Here is a 17,850-nt window from a genome sequence, read left to right as displayed (position 1 = left end):
AGAACAAAAGAACAACCTATAAGGAAGTAAAGAAAAGATGGACACTCATGAATATATTTTTTATTATCATATATTTTTTCCTAAATTGGAAAGTCATTGTACTATTTTGAATCTTCCCAGACATTCTGCTTTGTTTCGTTTTGTTTTATTGTTTTTCTGTCTTTTTATTTCCTATTAATTAATTAATTAAAAATAGGAAAAATATTTCCTTTTAAATTAAATTAAATTTAAAAATAATAAACAAAAATAAAATTAAGTTAAAAAAGTTAAAAAAGAAATATAATACTGCAGGTCTGGGTTGAGATCAGGGTTGGAGATACAGATTTTGGTGCTGTCCATATAAAAACCTTAGTAAGGATCAGAAAATAATTATAATCATTTATGTAAATACATGCCATTGGTAGTAGGAAAATTCATAATAACTTAAAGATTATCTGCCATATGTTTTTAGATCTGAGAGTTTATATCCATGATCAATGGAGTAGGCTTTTTACCATATTTAATACTTGTTTAATTGAGTAATTATATGACTACTTGCAGAAGGTGCTATGCTAGGTGCTGTGGAAGATACAGAGTTTAGGTAAGAAGTAATTCCTGTCCCATTTTTTGTAGTCTCATTAGTTTAGAAAAGATTTAAGAAATCATGGAATTGTTTGTGATAGGATCATTATTTCTATGATACAGATTCTCCCTCCCTCCCCTTGCCTCCCAACATGAGAAGGTTTTACCTAAGGGAAGACAAAGCTATCACATAAGCGTGATTGATTTGTGTGAATGGCCTTGGCTTTCCTGGCACAATTTCCTGGTTGTCTCAGGGCTTTAAAATTCCCAGCCATATGGAATCCAGCATCCTTAGACTTGGTGGAATCCTGAAGTTCATATGAATCACCTTAAATTTCTCTGTTGACCAGACTTAATTCCTGAGTCCTGAAACTGAGATCTATCTTCTGTCACCAAGTAGGTATTGAACTTTTCTCTCAGATTCTGTTTTACAACTTTCTAACACACTTATTGAGTATCTGTATCTGTGCTTTATCTCAAAATCAAATTGTAAGTTCCATGAGGGCAAAAAGAAGGTTTTACCTAAACTCGGTATCTCTCTCAGCATCTAATTCAGCACTCTTCAAAAAAATATTTAATAATTCAATTAAGTAATAAAGTGTAGCTACAAGAATGCTTTTAGGGAAAATCCTTCAGACTATTGTCTAAATTTGCTTCATATAAAAAGCCATTCTGATGAAAAGCACTTAACTGATACAGGTATCATGGAGTGGAAATCATGGTGGTTAGGGAAAAGAAAAGAATAGATGGATAAATAAGCCAGTTTCCATTTCAGGCTGCATCTCTAAACTGGTGAAGCAAGGAATTTGATTCAGTTTAACAAAAATCAATTTAAACCTAACCCTCCTGGGGTACCTCTATTACAAAGAATGATGTTGCCTCACTGAAACTGTTGAGAAGGAGAGTTGAGTACAGTGGATAGAGCAGCAGCCCAAAGTCAGGAGGATCTGAGTTCAAATTTGGTCTCAGACACTTAACACTTGCTAATTGTGTGACCCTGGGCAAGTCACTTCACCCCAATTGTCTCAGCAAAAAAAGAAAAGAAAAAAAAGAAACTGTTGGCTATCTTTTTGTTCAGTAGAGTTAAAGATGAGTATTAGTATAAAAAAGTTTTCTGGCACTGAGCTACTAGTTATGTATACCTAATTTATTAAAAGGTGAATTTATTATTTATATTTATTTATATATTCTTTACATCAACTATTTATTGCATAGCTCTCATTAAGAGCTCATTGTTTTCCCTAATGATAAGAATATGACTCATCAACTTACAAATTTACAGCCTGCCTGCCAAGGCATGTGTCATTGTTCCATGAAATATCTTGGTGCTAAATTCTTCTATCATTGTTTCAATCTCAGAACAAGAAAGATATTGGTGATTCTTAAGTTGTAGGTTCTACATGATACAGTGAATGGGGGTGGGGGTGGACTTGGAGTGAGGAAGATCTCACCTTAGTTATTTACTATCTGTGTGATCCTGGGCAAATTATTTAACTTCTGTCTCAGTTTTCTCAACTGTAAAGTAAGAATAATAATAGCACCTAAGAATAATAACAACACTCTCAGGTTTTTTTTTAATGATAATAAAATGAGAAAATGTTTGTAAAGAGTTCTGCCAATCTTAAGGTTTTTCTATAATTGCTGTTATTATTAGAAAAAAGAAAAACAAAAACCTAATTTTTGGGGTTGCCTCTGAGGATTGGATATACCTTGATTGACATTTAGAATAAGTGACTAACTCACAGAACTCCATTTTCCATGCCCCTTCTGCCAGATATAGTGGAATGAATACTGACCAATGGCAGGGACCATGTTTGTTTTCTCCTGTCTTCTAAATTCTTATTGCATAGGTACGACTGTCTATTCTTCCAGTTCTGTAATTATAGCATAAAAAACTAAGAGGATTTCTATATTTTCAAGGATGCATAGCTTGGATGCTCAACCAGGATCTGATTTCTACTATTCTTAGTGCTCTCTATTTCATGAAACTACTTTATTATACTACGAATTTACTTGTCTATATATATTTGGTGTCCCTATAACAGAATTTAAACTACTTGGGGACTAGTCCTTTTATATTTTTATATTTGTATTCCTAGTGCTTTGCAGATTTTTTTGGAGGGAGTGCCATTCTTTTCATTAGTTTAGGAAACTCTCCATGAAAATCTTGCCCTGCTTTACAAATCTGCAGTGCAGAGTAGCAATTGTTCTGCAACTTCTGATCTTAAAGAATTGCTTGGGGGTTTGTAGCAGTGACTTGCCCAGAGTTATGTAGGCAGGATGCTTTAGAGTGGAGCTTAAATATATCTAGTTGTTTCTAACTCTGAGGCTGAATCTTTACCATCCTGGGCTGCCTTTCTCCTTACACATAATAGGTATACAATATATGCTTATTGAGTTGATGGAAAGAGAAGGAATTTTTGGAAGTCCATGTTTCTTCTGCTTAGAAGACTAAAAAGACCTCTTGACTTCATGTGAATAAATATTTATTTAAAAAATTCTTTCCCTATAACAGTTACAGATCTCCCAACTTATTATATTATGTTCTTTCAGTGCCAAACACAGTGCCTATTACAGAAGGTAATGAATGTGCATTGACCTATTGATTATTGAGTATTGATTGTTCAATTAACTGATTCTTCCTTTACCCTTTTCTACCAATGAAACTTAGTAGGAGAGGTTCATTAGTTGTAAGACAGATGATATTTGGATCCAGGAGGACAGCTCTCCAGAACTTGTGATTGAGGCAAGCTTCACAAGCAAAAGGCAAGACTATGAGGTCCAGATGGATAAGAGGAATCAAGAATTATTAAGGAAGGGCATCAGGTGAGTGTTCTGGCAGATGCAAAAAGATGGCAGTAAGCAGCAGACACGGGTCCAGACAGACAGGTACTCATGGTAGAAAGGTCTGCCAATAGAGATAGATATCCTATCCCAGAATCAAGAGGGGTATAGAGTTAGGGAAACAAATAATGGGTATGTATGTATATCAAAAATGTAGGTGGTTGGAGTATGATATTCAACAAAAGGATAGTAAAAACCTACCCACAGGGACAGGATTTGGGATAGAACTATAAAAAATACTGGGGAGTGTGACACGGGTCCTAAAGGACCCCCAATGCTTGGAGAAATTGTGGTACTAGGCAGAGAGTCAAAGCAAGACCTTAAACACAGGGGAATAGACCCCAATAGAGAACCAAGACATCAGTAGCAACTGGCTTAAAATTCTAAAGCAAATGAACTGATTAATTGACAATCGTATATTAAATGTCTATTAAATGACAGATAATACTTGAGAGATTTGGGATACAAATATAAAAGTATTTCATCCCTGAAGATATATATTTCAGGTAATACAGCATAGACTCTGATGAATCATTTTACATCCTAGTCAATCATTCAACCCATATTTTAGTAAGGATTTACTAAGTACTGTGCTAACTCCTGGGGCTGGAAGACATAACCAAAGCAGCCCCTGCCCTCATGAAGCTTACATTCTCATATGGAAGACAACATTTGTAAGTCAGTCTATACTGAGTTAATGTGAGGTGTCCTTAGATAGGAAGCAACTGGTAGCTTGGGGAAAAGGCCTACTAGAAAAGAAAGCTCTTGATCCAAGTCTGATCCAAAATGGGAATTTTAAGGATTATAGATGAAGAGGGAGAACATTTCAATGTAAAGGCATTTAAGACGAATGTGTGTAAGGAGCAGCAAGTAGTTCCATATGGATAGACTCTAAAATGTGTTGAGGGGAGTTAAAAATCTCAGAAGATAGGAAGGATATGTTGAGCTTTTATATGGCAGTAGGTAGCGCAGTGGTTAGAGCACTGGGTTTAGAACCAGGAAGACCTAAATCCTAATCCAGCCTTAGACACTTAATAGTTGTGTGATCCTGTTTGCTTAAGCTTCCTCATCTATAAAAAACTAGGGAAAGAAACGGCAAACCACTCCAGTATCTTTGCCAAGAACACCCCAGATAGGGTCATAAAGAAATTGACATGATGGAAAAAAATGACTGAATAAATTAAATAGCAGACAACTTTATATTTTATCTTAAAAGTAAGAGGGAACCATTGGAGTTGATTGAACTGGAGGATGACATGATCTGACTTACTCTTTAGGAATGCTACTTTGGAAAGATAGACTGGAGTGGGGAGAAATTTGAGGCAAGAAGGCCAATTAGGAGACTGTAGCAATGCTTTGGGAGAGAGGAAATGAGGACTGGACCTGAAGCAGGATGGTAGTTGTGTCAGTTGAGAGAAAGGGATGTATGGGAGAGATGCTATAAGGATAAATATAACATGATTTTTTAACTAATTGGATGTGTGGCTTAAATAAGAAAGAAAAGTCAAGGCTGATCATAAAATTATGAAGTTGAATTACTGGAAAGATAAGGATGCCCTGAATAGTAAAGGGAAGTTCTGAGGAGGATTATACTGATTTACATATGCTATCTTTCATATGAAAATGTAAGCTTCCTGAGAGCAGAGACTGTTTTACTTATGTCTTCCTAGTTCCAATACTTAGCAAAGTGTCTAGCACTTTGTCAATCCTTACTAAAAACAAAACAAAACAAAATAAAAAACAAAACAACCCCCCCTCAAAGAAATCACCAAAAAACTTGCTGAATGATTGATTAGGATGCAGAATTAATTATTCATCTGAGTACATGCTGTACAGTAAGTTCCATTTCAGACTTCTATTTTGGAATCTACTTCTCATCACCTTAAGAAGGGAAGGTAAATTTTTTTTTTAATCTACAAATATACTCCTTTCCCTTAAATGTTAGTCACACAAAAAACCATCACTACTGATCAATCCATTTATTCAAGTAAAAGGCTAAAATAAATCAAGAAGTTTATACTGATTAGAATAATCCACATAAGCATTATAGTAGAAGAGCTCTTTGGCTGAAAAGGTAAAATGTCTCAACTCAAACCAATTTAGAAAGGGAACCATGAGAGGTCCTTAACTTTTAGCACTTTGCAGTTGCAAGTACTGGATGTCAAGAGGCATAAAACGACTCTCTCTCTCTCTCTCTCTCTCTCTCTCTCTCTCTCTCTCTCTCTTTCTCTCTCTCTCTCTCCCCGCCCCTATTACTTCCCTTCTTTTTTTTCCTTCTCCCTTTCCTCTCTTCTCTTCCCCTTCATCATCTCCTCTCATCAGCTGAAATTAGCCCATTATTCTGGTATACAGAATCTAGCTCAACATTCTATCAGTCAATCAAAAGTTACTTTTTCCTTTTACATAGCACATATGATTATCTTATGCTAATCTCTTTTGTTATGAGTAAGCATTATTAAAATAAGATAATTGGAAGGATCAAACAAATGGATAAAATCTGAAAGACATTTTGAAGATGTTATGTGAGATAAGCTTTGAAGATTCTATGGGACTGATCTGTGCAAGAAAACAAAAATATAACTTAGAGACCATATCAGTGATTATAATATTCAGTCCTAACCACCCTCTAGTTTTCTGTCATGAGGGAGGAAATATGTTTCATTATCTCTTCTCCAGGGCATTCAGTAGGTGTTTTTGGTTTCTCACTTGACTTGCTTTTAGTAATTTTTTCATTTTTAATGTTGAATTTAGTATATTGTTCACTTGGTGCTGCTTTTTCATCCAACATCATTTTATAAGAGTCTTTCCATGTTTTTTTTTAATCCCTCGTTTTCAGCATTCTGGCCCACATACTAATGTTATATTTATAATGCTATATTTTTTCAGTCGTTTTCTAATTGTGTTTCCATTTCTTTGTTACCACAAAAATGCTACTATGAATATTTTGGGATATGCTCAAGAGTAGGAGCACTGTGTAAAAGGGAATGAGCAATTGAGTCATTTTTTTTTATCCATATTCCAAAATGAAATCTAGAATAGACCATTCCAAAGCTCTGTCAGTAAGGCATCAACATGATTGTTTTCCCTGTTCAGCCCAGTAGATAGTTGAGATAAAGCTGAGTGTTAGAGAGGAACACCATAGGTGCTTAGGGATAGTGCTGGCCACTATCAGAGGACCAACAAATAAGATTAGTAGGCAGGAAGTACACACTTCCAGACAGGTTCACTTACTTATAAGTAACCTGGAGCAAAACCTTATTGACTCCATTCAAGTTACTGCTCTATTAAGAGTTTTGCATAAATAGAATGGGAGAGGATGCTGTGTATTCTTTAGTTGTTGTTTTACAGAAAATTTGTAGTAGTACAGCTACTTTAGTTAGATTAGGATCCTTACTAAATTATATTCTTAAATAATAACCAGACCAAGGAATGACGGTCAAAAAGGACAATTATACTTTGAGATTTAAATATACACATACAATCACACACATACCCACACACCAAAAATAAAAGCAGACAAACAAAATAAAAATATATTGTAGGGAATGACCAAATGAAAAAACTGTCTAGAAAAGAGGTTGAGAAATTTATAGATTATTGAAGATAACAAATGATGAGGTCCATCCACTCCTGTCTTGTATGAAATTATGCTGATTTCATCAAGTCCAAAATGAAATCCACAATTACTTAGAAAATTTTAGTTGAACTAATCCTCATGGAAAAATAAATTAGATAAAGAATGCTTCTGATCCCAAATATGATATGCAGTGAAATGGACAATCCACAGAGTTCACCCACTAGTTATAATAATTTAAACAGACTCTGGAAATGGACAATAAACTAAGCCAAGAATTGAATAGGGGTAGAGCAGGTTGGATTGCCTTTGGGAAATTTTGCAGTGATTGTTACTTTTTATTATGAATGACCAGGAAATTTTCTATGTACAAAGAAAGACAAAAAAAGACTATTACATTTGAAACCATGAAACTATTAAATATACTCTATTTATTTCTTTTAAATATAGATAAACTTTAATATGTTAATATCTGTTACCCTTCTTGTCAATGTCCCTTCCTGAAATTGCTCCTTTCTTCTGTGTATTTTCATGTTTCATTGATACTCCTTTTTCTCTCCTTCTTCCTCCTCTATGTCACTTCTTTTTTACACCAATTTTCTTTTAATGATGTCATACAGCTGTGACTCATGGAACACCAGAGTCTCCTAACAATTATAGTTGTGGATCTATATAAGAGATTGATATTTTAGAGAGATAAACCACAACATCTAACCAATAAAGAAATATGTTCCAGAAATCATTTAAAAGAGATCTAAAAGATATATGATTGGAAAAGAAATTTATCTAGTCATGAACAAAAGTAAGGAATTCCAGATGGGCAGCCTCTTTGTACCACTGGCACCTATATAATGGCAAGAGATCTGGAAAGAGACCCCTTGCAGGTTGAATGGATGCTTAGAAATTTTTTGGTAGGATAAGGGCAATATTTGGAAAGAATAAGAAATTGCTTGTGACTTTCTGATGGTTCTTCATATATGGCACTCCAATTCTTGTTTTGCCTTGTGTGAGTTGTCTAGGAATACTCTTCTTCCTTCTTCTCCCATGCATCTTAGAACTCCCAGACTCCTTTAAAAATTGAGCACAAGTGTTACCTTTTACTTGAAACATTTCCTGTTTCCCCCAGTTACTAAAAATCACCTTTATCCTTTTTGTATTTATTTTGTCTATTTTTCCCATATTCATATACTGTTATTCCCAGATGGAATGTAAACATTTTGAGAACACAGACTATTTCATTTCTGTTTTGTATCCCCAGTGTTTAGCATGATATTTGTAGGTACTTAATAAATATTTGGTGATTGATTGTCCTACTGCAGAGAATATCAATATTGATGAGATCACAGGTCCATTTAAGTATCACAGAAGATAAGACAGAATATTTCAAGATCACCTCTGCTGAGTTGTTAATTTTGCTTAGGAATATGTATAAAAGCCAGAGGGATTGACAGATAAAATAATAGTGTGTGTGTGTGTGTGTGTGTGTGTGTGTGTGTATGAATGCATGCATGTGTGTGTATATAAAATTTTAGGGCCCTGTGGGGTTGGCTTTATGCATCTTGGTAGAGTGATATTTGAAGGGCACTGGATAGGTTCTATTTCCCCAGATGCCCCAAATATCTGTTTGTCACAGTGACTGAAATTCCACCAGAAGAAGAGGAATTTGTTGTTAAAGCATTTTAAAGTATTTTCTTTTGAAATGTATTACTCCCTCTAAGGGTGGGTTTATAGAACTTTTGTCAGTCATTCGTATCTCTTTCCCCCCTTAGACAATTAATTGCTGACCAGATGCTGAGGAGGAAGGAGTTTTGACAGGGAGTCAAGTAAGCGGAAGGAATAATTTTAGAGTACAGAACATTGCCTAGGTAGATCAGGGTAAGAAGGGGTTACTGACGATGGGCTAATGAAGTCATTAAATACTTTGGGGGTTTTGTAGCTGTTTTTAAGTCTTTAATAAGAAGCAAAAGCCTTGAATTACATAGCAAACTTGGGAGAAGAAATCATTTCAATTTAATGTAATTTATTTAATTCGGCAAACATTTATTAAGGACCTACTTTATGCCAGCTGGGAGAATCAACAGGATATAGTAAGTTAAAGAGCTGGCCTTAGTAGCAGGGACATCTCAGTTCAAGCCCTGCCTCTGTTTTACACTAACTAACTCTGTGGTCCTGGGGAAGTGATTTAACTGCTCAATGCTCCAGGCATCTCTCTGAGACTGTACATTGTTGCAGAGCAGGTAAATTTTTATTTGTTTGAAAAATTACTGTGTTAATATATCTCTAGATTGAGGAAGTTCCTTTTATTTCATATTAATCTTGTATTTAGCTTACTTTGTGTATATATATTTATTTGTACTTGTCTTTCCCATTAGATTGTAAAATCCTTGCGATCAATGACTATCTTTTGCTTCTTTTTATCTTATCACAAGACCTGACATATAGTAGATGCTTAATAATTTTTTTCTAAAACAATTATTGCTTGATTATGACATTTGTATCTATCGAAGAGGTGTAGGTGGGTAGGAGAGCTCCTTATTATGATATATATATATATTATGATATTATGATATAATAACAGAGTTACTTGTTGAATAGGAGAATTGTTTCTGCCAATTTGAGAATTTTTCAGTTTAGCTGTTGTTGGTCATCTTTCATTATTGAAGAAGACCAATAAAATCACATTACTAGCATCCAGGAGTCAAGCAGAAACTTAGACTCTAGCAAGCATAAATATGGAGAGAGAGTCTCTTAAGGGAGGTAGCAGTTTCAAGGAGCATGACCTGTAGCAGCAGGGAAGAGAGACAACCATGTATTCAAAGGAGCACTAGCATCAACAAGAGAGGAGAGCTGAGAAGGGACTCAAGAGAACAAAAACAGGGCTTTGGGTCACTTTGTTACTGTGAACATGAGTTTCTTTGGCCATATTATACTCTTTTGCTATTATTCTTTGTTTCTGTCAACATCTTGATGTGTGTGTTTGAGACAATATTTGCCTTAAGTTATGGAGGGAGGTGCTTTTTAGTTTCTATTTTTGTTGCACCATCCTAGAAAAGAGATACTTTTCTTATGAGCAAATTGTGTCTGTTGGCTATTAATGGAAATCATACCAGTGGGGTCTTGGGAACTATAGTAATAGGCACAGCCACTCTTGGGTATCCTAGGATTTAAGAGAATTATTCTTTCTCTTCCCTCCTCTCTCCCTTTCCCTAATTCATTCTTCAAGTCTTTGACTTCCAAGTTGTAGGAAAAATGGGTAGAGAGTGTTAGAAGTCCTCAAGTGGCAATGCCATTATGCATACTGTAGGTGCTAACACCCCAAACATCTGGCTGCAATATTTGGTTTGAATTCTGACTCAGTGTGCTTGCTGTAAGAATCCTCCTACCACTTAATTTCAAAGCAAGAGTGATCGATTGAAATGTAACAGACATGCTTCCATAGAGCTAGGACAAACACTGAAGCCACTTCTTGGTATCTTTGTTCCCTAGGGAGAAGCTCATGAACTCTCACAAAGGGACCAATTTAGCCCAAACTTTATCTTGTTTAACTTGACCATTTAAAGGGCTGACCCTCTCTTAATGTGGTTCTTTTAATAGATATCACATCTCTTTTATGCGTGAACTGTTCTTTTCCTAACTTTTTTTTTTTAATATATGAGAGGCTTTAGATTAGATACTGAGAAGCTCATGACACTAAAGGGAGCTTAATTAAATAAAGCCAATGGAAAATTCAGTAGTAATAGAAAATAAGAACAGCAAGAAATGGGAATAACACAGGCTGGATCTTGAAGCCAATCCCTGGATAAACCCAGGAGGCTTAATGCCTGCAGGGCAATCAATGTTAGATCAAGGGAAGGAGTATAATAAGTCAGAGCTAAGTTTTTAAAAAATCCCTAAAGACAAACATCTTGAAACCTAAATCTTGTGTTTGTTAAATGCTAGAGAACTAAACACATAGGGTCAAATTCCTCAGTTTATTCTTTTTATTCCTGCTAAACTAGCTCATTGTGATCAGAGTAACATGTTATGGAGCAACTCTCATAAGAAAGATGTTAATGGGATATATGAATATTGGTGAGGTGGTGGTTAGGGGTAGTAACTAAAAGCTTGGGCACTTAGGTGTGGCATATATACTTGAATTAACTTCTCCTGAAGTGAAGAGCATGGCAAGCAAAATTTTTTAACCTTCATTATTGTTAGGGTAGGGATGATAGAGTTGTAAATTCTGAGTCTACACTGGACATGCAACTCCCTCTTCTTTGTTTCAGTTCTGTACTGCCTCCTGCCTTCCCTGGTTATATTCACTGATTACTTAATAGTGCAATGAATCTTAGAAGGCATCATCAGTGATAATAGCTGAAGGGGGAAAGACCTTAGAATATCTTTAACATCCACAGTGTTAGCATAAATCTATATTTTATGTGGTCTTCTTTGCAAGGATTTTAGGTATTGCAGGAGAATTCCTATCAGATCTAAAGTTTTCTTTGTGGTTGTTGTAAAAATATTCAAGGGCTTACCATCTGTCCAGTAATACAACAACAATCTCAAGCGTGACTGTTTCTCTGTGTGTTCAGCAGGACATCACTATTTAGTGCACTCCTGTAAAGCTATAATTTACTATACCTGAGTCAGCAAGGCTTGTTCTAGATTGATTAAACCAAGGGAAGTGTTAATAAAAATTGGAAGTGACTGAACACTTGGTTTCACTGTCTTGCTTTCTTGTTATTTCTCACTCAGGCTAAGACATTTGAGAATATGGTTTCTTTACTGATTTTTAATTGGCTTTGCTATTATGTGTGTCATATATGTGACATGCACATGATCATATTAGGATAGAGTCCTGCTATTTATTTGAAAGAAAATTAATGTTATAAAGATGGGACATTATTTGTAATGAAGTCTTTTTCAGTCCTATAAGCAATTACATAAAGAATATACAATTTCTATATCAGAGGGAACTCTTAATATGGGAATTCTCTCTATAAATTTATAACTTTTGACAACCATTCTTGACATTCTGACCTACAAGGGATCAGTTTTTGTTGGATTATTGTTCTCCATCTCATATGTAAAACTCCAGGGAACTCTAAGACAAAGTTGTCACTAAGAGGTCACTTAGATGAATAAGAGTCTTTATTTTATAGAACAGGACTAGTGAAGAAGTGAAGTCACAGTGTAAATAAGTGGCCCAGATAGGCTTTGAACTTAGGTCCTGTGATTCCAAATCTAGCACTTTCCCCATGACATCATGCTTCTTTGATCCTGGGATTTTGCCTGAGACTCACAGAACTTATTTGACTCAGCTAATTAAGTGTCTGAACAACATGACTCCAAGTTTAGCACTGTTTACTCTGATAATGTTTCTCTATCTGTAACCATTAGCCACTAAAATTCTACCTTCTTAGTGAGTCTGGTGACCTTGCACAGTTCTAAATCCAATTCACTTACATGTCATGGCATCACCATGCACGAAGGATAAACAACAACAACTAGAACCTTTTTATTCATCATCAATTTTCACTTCTGTTGTCTGGTTCTGCCCAGCCTTATAAATGACTATCATACATTCTAAGAGATAAGTATACAGTCCTACTGAGGTAATTGCTATACTTGGACTTAGCAACCTTTTTAGCTTTTCTGTTTGTGAGATAAAAGGCATAAGTGACCTCAGTCTTCACAATTGGTTCTTTTTAATCATGTCTGGTCAAGGGATGGAATATCACATTCTTTCTTAGAGCAAGGGATGGAGCATGGATGGAGTTAAACTCAAGTAAAAACAAACAAACAAACAAACACTCTAAAAACCAACTCTAAAACTAAATATTGTGTTCAGAATATACTAGAGAACCAAACATGTTATGGAAAAAGTGCCAAACAGTTGGTCAACAAAAATTTCAAGTGTACTTGAACCAGAGGAAAATATAATTGGAAAATATTTAACAAAACCAAAGAGAATAGAATAGAACATAGATAATGTTAACATGTGGGATCCTAAGTAAAAATGTAAGTATGGCAGGGGGGGAGGTTGTCTTTATGTGTGGTTTAGTCATTCTCATTTTTCTTTTCAAGTTTGACACCACTGGACTACAGGGTTATTTAGATATATTTGGGAAGCTTTGGGTAAAAAGTGCTGGACTAAAAGTTATTAGAAATAATCCACAACTTTAGCAAAGTTGCTGGTTATAAAATAAACCCACATAAGTCATCAGCATTCTTATATATCACTAACAAAATCCAACAGTCAGAGTTACAAAGAGAAATTCCATTTAAAGTAACTACTGATAATATAAAATATTTAGGAATCTATCTGCCAAGGGAAAATCAGAAACTTTATGAGCAAAATTACAGACCACTTTTCACACAAATTAAGTCTGATCTAACCAATTGGAAAAATATTAAATGCTCTTGGATAGGGCGAGCAAATATAATAAAGATGACAATATTACCTAAACTAATCTATTTATTTAGCGCTATACCAATCAGACTCCCAAAAAACTATTTTAATGACCTAGAAAAAATAACAACAAAGTTCATATGGAAAAACAAAAGGTCAAGAATTTCAAGGGAATTAATGAAAAAAAATCAAATGATGGTGGCTTAGCTGTACCAGATCTAAAATTATATTATAGAGCAGCAGTTACCAAAACTATTTGGTATTGGCTAAGAAATAGATTAGTTGATCAGTGGAATAGATTAGGTTCAAGGGATAAAACAGTCAACAAATATGGCAACCTAGTCTTTGACAAACCCAAAGATCCCAGCTTTTGGGATAAGAACTTACTGTTTGATAAAAATTGCTGGGAAAATTGGAAACTAATATGGCAGAAACTAGGCATTGATCCATACTTAACGCCGTACACCAAGATAAGGTCAAAATGGGTTCATGACCTAGGCATAAAGAATGAAATCATTAATAAATTAGAGGAACATAGGATAGTTTACCTCTCAGACCTGTGGAAGGGGAAGGTCTTTATGACCAAAGCAGAACTAGAGATCATTACTGATCACAAAATAGAAAATTTTGATTATACCAAACTGAAAAGTTTTTGTACAAACAAAACTAATGCAGACAAGATTAGAAGGGAAGCAATAAACTGGGAAAATATTTTTACAGTCAAAGGTTCTGATAAAGGCCTCATTTCCAAAATATATAGAGAATTAACTCTAATTTATAAAAAATCAAGCCATTCTCCAATTGAAAAATGGTCAAAGGATATGAACAGACAATTCTCAGATGAAGAAATTGAAACTATTTCTAGTCATATGAAAAGATGCTCCAAGTCATTATTAATCAGAGAAATGCAAATTAAGACAACTCTAAGATACACTACACACCTGTCAGATTGGCTAAGATGACAGGAAAAATAATGATGATTGTTGGAGGGGATGGGAAAACTGGGACATTGATTCATTGTTGGTGGAGTTGTGAACGAATCCAACCATTTTGGAGAGTAGTTTGGAACTATGCTCAAAAGTTATCAAACTGTGCATACCCTTTGATCCAGCAGTGTTACTACTGGGATTATATCCCAAAGAGATTATAAAGAAGGAAAGGGACCTGTATGTGCACGAATGTTTGTGGCAGCCCTTTTGTAGTGGCTAGAAACTGGAAACTGAATGGATGTCCATCAGTTGGAGAATGGCTGAATATATTGTGGTATATGAAAATTATGGAATATTACTGTTCTGTAAGAAATGACCAACAGGATGATTTCAGAAAGGCCTGGAGAGACTTACACGAACTGATGCTGAGTGAAATGAGCAGGACCAGGAGATCATTATATACTTCAACAACAATACTAGATGATGACCAGTTCTGATGGATCAGGCCATCCTCAGCAACAAGATCAACCAAATCATTTCTAATGGAGCAGTAATGAACTGAACTAGCTATACCCAGAAAAAGAACTCTGGGAGATGACTAAAACCATTACATTGAATTCCCAATCCCTATATTTATCACACCTGCATTTTTGATTTCCTTCACAAGCTAATTGTACAATAATTCAGAGTCTGATTCTTTTTGTACAGCAAAATAATGTTTTGGTCATGTATACTTATTGTGTATCTAAGTTATATTTTAATATATTTAACATCTACTGGTCATCCTGCCATTTAGGGAGGGGTGGGGGTAAGAGGTGAAAAATTGGAACAAGAGGTTTGGCAATTGTTAATGCTGTAAAGTTACCCATGTATATATCCTGTAAATAAAAGGCTATTAAATTAAAAAAAAAAAAAAAGTGCTGGACTAGCAGCCAAGTTGATCTGAATTTGAATTTTGTCGGCTTCTAGCCATATCTAACTTAGTCAAGTAACTTAATCCTCATTTTCCTTATCTGTAAAATGTATATAATAGTAACATTTAACTCACACATTTATGAGGACCAAAAAATCCCTCCAAATACAAAGTGTTTTGCAAATCTTAAAATATTATGTATCTGCTAGTGATGATAATGATGATAATAATGATGATGATTTTCTAATTTTGAAATCAAGGAAGGTTTGCTCAGGTTAGAATTCAAGAATCCTGGAGAGTTGGTAGAGATAGCAGCTTGGGTAGGACACTTTCCTAAGAGACAGACTGAACAACATGAGTAAAGTGAAAATCAGGAAAGGGAAAGGAGATGGATAAGTTTGGCTCATGTCTCATAGTTTAGGAGGAAATATATGTGCTTTACTAAGCACAACTGACTTATAAAATTTGTAGCAGAATTACTTAATGAGGTCACCCAGCACTGGGGAGATTTTTTATCCATGCCCAGTCAAATTCTTTCACCTGCCGTGGCTGGCCAACCCTTGGAAGTGAAGTCAACAAAATTAATCATCTGAAATTCAGATGACTATATTGCACTTTCTTAGTATTTAGTTCCCTGTCACTGTCACCATCTAGGAATGATACCTCCTAATTGAGGCTATGCAGTAGTGCCCAGAGGCAGCTCTGCCTTAGAGTCCCAAGAGGGCTCCTATTTATCCTATTTAGATTCAGTAGACTATTTGTTAAAGAAATGAATTAGTGTCAGCAGAAGGAACTAACTTGGGAACATCATGAAATGTCCAGCCTCACACATGCTACTTACTTTGCATTCTCGGCCACAGACAACCTCCCCAAATGGTAACAACATGAAAATACAGCTAAGACATCCTGAGAGCAAGGAAGATAACTACTATTTAAGGAATTGAGAGCTATGAAGAGGTATTCTTTGTCACCATGCAGAGTCAGACCAAGTACAATTTAAAGTGTCTCAGAATGAATGAGCATGATGGAGTGCAGGGTACTACCATAGCAGAAATGCAGAACAAAGTTGGGTTTTTAAAAGTTCTTTTTATAGGATTGTTTCCTGTGCCCTCCACTGATATCTTTATGATTCTGAAAGTGATATCCTCCTAACTCCCATTTATGGGTAGACTGCTTATAAATCAGTCAGTCAATCAATCAATAAATGAGGGTGTGGATGAGTAATTTATAAGATAGGAAGACATAGATGAGTTGCAGTTTGTATTATTGAAGGGAATGCACAAAACCATACCATGAGATTATGTGAACATTTGAGCACTGGAGTATATGAGTCAGAATAAGTAGGGTTTCTCTCTTTCACTGATAAAGTTTCCCAAGATAATAGATTTGGAATCAAAAAACCTGAGTTCAAATCTAGCTCTGGGCTCTTTTCTGCCTGCCTGATTTTAGACAAGCCACTTTAGTCCCTCCGGGCCTTAGTTTCCTAAGATGTAAAATGTAGAGATAAGACTAGACAGTCTTCAGGGTACCCTGCAGCTTGAAATCTTATGAGATTATAATGTATCAAAGCAGTATGGATCTTGACCAGCTGTCACTGTGCTCTAGGCAAAAGACTTGGTTTTTTTTAGGATAAAACTATGATGATAACTCTTGGGAATATTAAATAGTCAACAATACCATCTGGAAAGAAGGATTCGACTTGGGTTTCTCTTCAGTAATTGTGTTTCAAATGTGAATTTTGAGGTGCAACTGAGTCAATGAGCAATATATGAAAAACAAACTGATTATATTATATTGATGTGTAATGTGATGCTACTGCTTCAGTACCAATCCAGCATGTTTCATCAGTCATACTAGCAGGCAAAACATTTTGGCTGAATCATCTACTCTCTCCACAAATCTTCATCTGACTGGCAGTATTCTTTTGTTAGTCAGATGACAGGGATGCGATTTGTGGTAGTGGAAGTTCTTTTGAGAGACTTAACTTGATATTGCTTTCCATAATCTAATCCTATTAACCAAAGGAGTAGCCTTTCCTACTTGGAAGTTGAGTCTCTCTCCAATGAAGAATATTTGGATTCATGGATGGATGATAAATATTTAATAAGTTACAGGACCCAAGTGATGTTAGCTTGTTAGTAAATCCCAGGTCAAAAACTCATAATCCACAGTTGTTTGTAGCAAAGATGTTAGATATTTAAATATTGACTATTCAAAGTATTTGTCTAAAAATAGCTAGGTATTCTATTGCCCAGGATAAATTTAATTGAGAAGAACCTTGGGGAGAATCTGAATTCTGCCCCAATTGAAGGCATGACTTATCCCCTCTAGAGTACAGAATTATCCCCTATTACTGGGCACATTTATTCTAATTTCCTAACTCCCTAGGAAAAAGTGGTAACAAGGTAGACTGGTGGGAGAATGTAAGTTCTCTAAAAAAGTGGGGCACTCAAGGATAGAAGCCATATGGCATGGAGCCTGCTAGTAGACTAGAAAATCACTATGAGGAAGTACCCTTCTTAGCAGCACCTTGGGGTCAAATTTCCAGTGACACTAACTTCATTATACCTGTAGTTTGCATGCAACTAAGGACACTAAAATCAGATCTGCACATAATAAAACCTGTTCATGGTATTTA

The sequence above is a fragment of the Sarcophilus harrisii genome, chromosome 6, assembly GCF_902635505.1.
Source record: "Sarcophilus harrisii chromosome 6, mSarHar1.11, whole genome shotgun sequence".
NCBI lineage: Eukaryota > Metazoa > Chordata > Mammalia > Dasyuromorphia > Dasyuridae > Sarcophilus > Sarcophilus harrisii.
Note: the sequence above shows the minus strand (reverse complement) of the source record.